Here is a 3,958-nt window from a genome sequence, read left to right as displayed (position 1 = left end):
ATGATTGTGTGCGCTGTGTACAGAGCAGAAATAAACTGGCTGCTGGAGGAGAACAGAAAGCTTAAATCACTGTTGGACAAGGCAGAGATGAATGAAAACTTTTTAAAGGGTGAGACAGAAAAAGTGAAATATTACACTGGTCTCACTTGTTTCACTATTTTTATGTCCGTGCTCGACAATGTAAAAGCTTTCCTACCAGCATCAAAGAAACTGTCGCATTTCCAAATGCTTTTACTCACATTTATGCGTCTTAGACTTGATCTTCCTGTCCAGCATCTTAGTTATCTATTCAATGTCTCCCACAAAACTTTCTCTTCTGTCTTTGCTGATATAATTGACATTTTGCATGCCCACTTAGGAGTATTGGTACACTGGCCAGAGAGGCACTGTTTGCAAGCAACAATGCCTCCACAATTTACGGAAACTTTTGGAAATCGGGTAGCCATCATTGTTGACTGTTTTGAAATGCATACAGAACGACCATCTAATTTGAAGGCTTGTGCTCAAACATACTCGCACTACAAGGGTACACCCACCATGAAATACCTGATCGGGATTACTCCACAAGGTGCAATTTCATTCATTTCCAAAGGGTGGGGGGGGCGTGCATCAGATAAACACATCACAGAGCAATGTGGCATACTTAACAAGCTGTTACCAGGGGATGTATTTTTGACTGACAGAGGCTTTGACATCAGAGATGCAGTGGGAATGATGTGTGCAGAGGTTAAGATCCCAGCATTTACAAGGGGCTTCTGTCAACTAGATGCCAAGGCCATTGAAAACACACGAGCGAGTAATTGGCAGTTTGCGCAACAAGTTCAAAATGCTACACACCACCATGCCAATCCGTTCTCTTCTTCCATGTGAGGGTGAAGACGTTACCTTTCTTGATAAAATTGTGCGGGTGTGTTGTGTTTTGGTTAACATGTGCCCCAGGGTTGGTAGTGAAACCAGACACACATGAGACTTGTTCTTGTTAATTAATGATTGTGAAAACTTTGAGTATGTCTCTGAAGACATAGTACTAGGAAAACCTTTTTTATGTGTAATTGTATGAACACACTGACATTACGTTATGTAACCATTTCTGTATCTGTATACTATAATTGACAGTTTATTATCGCTTTGAACTCTTTGTTTCACTAAAATGACGTTATAATAAAAGCCATATAACGACAAATAACTGCACTTTATTTTACACTTTGACAATTTTTACATGGTAAGTGCCGTAGTGTTGAAATCAAGTTATACATATTTCAATGCACTTGTGACAAAAAACTAGACACCAGAAAGAAAAACGTTGTGAACACTCGGGGCTGCATTTCGCATAGAGAAATGTTTTCCTACTAGTTCAGGAAGGCACACCTTCTGAAAGAACTCCTGAGCTTTCTTTAAACGTGATTCCCAGAAGTGCATATCAGGGAAGATACGAACAACTGCCATGTCTTTTTGTGTCCATACCACAAGGTCACAGTGCTTTGCGTTGGCCACAAAGGCCTGTTTTCACTTGTGAGTAAAAGTGGTGTGTCTTCTTCAAGTTAAGTCCATTTGCTGTCAACTCAAGGCAGAAGTCTTGTCATGCGCATCCAATGCTTGCTGAATGCTGTCAGATCTGTATTTAAATGGACATTTAATTTCCAGGCACCCCTTCCCACAACATTCACACGTGGTTAGTCCGTCAGGAGATGCTCCTACTTCAGGAAAAGCCATGTTAACAAGAAAACCACACATACAGGTCTATATGTGTGGTTTTCTTGTTAACACGGCTTTAGGTAGGTTTTTGTGACATGCTGACATTTTCTGGGTGTAGGCCTGTCGAGCGTCCTGTTCATGCTCCAGTCCCCAAGTTGTTTGCACATTATAGACAGAGTTAACAGGGTAGCGAACACGATTAACCACAGTAATGGCGGGTTTTTCCACAGTGGTGGCAAACACAGCGTGCATCATTGAAGCTGTGATTCTCCCAGCACGCCACACATACCATTGAGGGCTCTTGTGTTGTAGACTTGTGCGTACCTCGATAGCTTCTGCCTGTTCTTCAGTAACATTTGCTGCGTTTATGTACTTTACACAGGGACTGTGCACCTGTGTTGTGCAAACACGCCAGAGACAGTGGTAATGTGGATGACTGTACAGTGTGTGATGTGTAGTATTTCTCCAATCCAGACAAACACACTGCTTTATTGTGTTTTTGAAGTGTGTCTAACACTGGTGACAACTCCTCAAACGTAGCAGAAGGAATCTTTCTTTTTGAAGGACGGCTTCTTCTGCCTTTCACCACAGACGGTCCATTTATATTTTCATCAAGGGTCTTTTTTTGTGCTGCTGAAGATGTAAAGTCAATGTTATGGCCAACCTCTGGCTGTATCTTGGTTGTGTTCGCCGGCAAAACCCAGTAGGCTGGTTCATCTGTGACAGTCTTTGTGCCACGGATCCGCACTATTGCCTCCACTTTAAACAGAAGTGCAGCGACATGGGTGCAGGTCTCCGCAACTCCGGCCATACAGGTGCAGTGTGCGGTGGTGCTTACAATTACCCATGGCCGTAATGCAGGTGAAAGCAGTGCTAACATGATGATTTTTTGCAGATTTATATTTATTAGTGTAGGATATTACAAGAGTATTTACTGCAGTGAGGCTAAGGGCAGATGCTATTTCACCCATGTGGTTACAAAATTTAAGTACAAATAAATGTATTTAAATTTTAACCTGATGAAACTAGAAAAAAGGTCACGGGGTCACTTAAGTTTTCAAATAATTTAAATGGATCTCATTAAGAAGTCACAGAATTATTTCATTTTGGAACACTGGCAAACAAGCGGAACTACACTATCATGTGTAGGGCCATGCCACTTTCACAAATGAAGCAGGACATACAAAAATATTTTAACATAAAGGAGGCAAATTCTGACATGCAAATTAAGTACTGTATAAAAATATAAAAAACATGATTATTTTCAACCATGATGGACATTCAGTACAGCAGTACACTCAAAGTAATTTTGAATAATTAATTCTAAGTTCAAACTGTAATTTCTGTGGTGTGTGAAAACTGATTTACCATATCAAGTCAACATGTGAATAAGAGGTCACTAATCAACCACAGACATCCTACAGATCCCTATATATCAATATTTGTCGAGTAAAAAACGTTTTAGACTTTTACAACTTTGTGTAAAGTGGATCCAGACTTTGGGATGATAAACTACATTACAGCAAAAAAAAAAATAGTATAAAAAAAAGAAATTCAATTATTAAAAGTCAACTAATTACTAATGATCCATTGGCTGCATTTCTTCTTTCTTATTAATTTCTGAATGAAGTATCTGACGCAGTGTTACCAGCTTTACTATTACATTTGGATCATCAACCACTGCATCATCCATCTGATCAGATTTCTTTTCTTTTTCCTGGTTCTCTTTTAGGATTGTGGAATTCTTCCTGAGCTGTGTTCTGCTTTTGCTCTGATTTTTCGCCTTCCTGGTGGTCAGCTGTCGGACCTCATGCAGTTCTCTCTCTGGTTTGAATTTTTGTCTCTTCACATTCTTTCGATCACCGTTGCTTGTTTGATCAGCCTCTAATGGCTCCTCCTCCGTCAGTCCTCCCAGACACTCAGCTCCTCTCTCTGTGACACTGACAGATCCCTGCGGCTGCTCTCTGAGTATTTTATGATTTATGTCCTGTTGTTGCTTCATAGTTGCCTTGTAGATTTGTAGTTTTTCTTTTTCCTCATCCTTCCTCTGTGTTTCATCAGTGCTGATATTCACCATCTCTCCCTGAGCTCTTCTACTCTCTGCTCTTCTCAGTTTCTCTGGCTGCTCTCTGCTTCCTTCTTGGCTCTCCTCAGGTTCTCTCTCTGGCTGTCTTTCTTGGTTTCCTGTTTCTCTTTGAAAAGCTATAACTTTGCTGCTGCCTGGTGAAATCATGTTATCTTCCACACTCCTCTGTGGCTCTGC

At 40.7% G+C, this 3,958-nt stretch overlaps 1 pseudogene; it reads left to right on the top strand.

Moving 5' to 3' along the window:
* Positions 1-967, top strand: LOC134623787 (uncharacterized; annotated as a pseudogene).
* Positions 968-3,958: the final 2,991 nt, after the last annotated feature.

Source organism: Pelmatolapia mariae, linkage group LG3_W, assembly GCF_036321145.2.
Source record: "Pelmatolapia mariae isolate MD_Pm_ZW linkage group LG3_W, Pm_UMD_F_2, whole genome shotgun sequence".
Classification (NCBI taxonomy): Eukaryota; Metazoa; Chordata; class Actinopteri; order Cichliformes; family Cichlidae; genus Pelmatolapia; species Pelmatolapia mariae.
The sequence above is the reverse complement of the archived record's forward strand: the minus strand, read 5'-3'. Positions and strand labels throughout refer to the sequence as shown.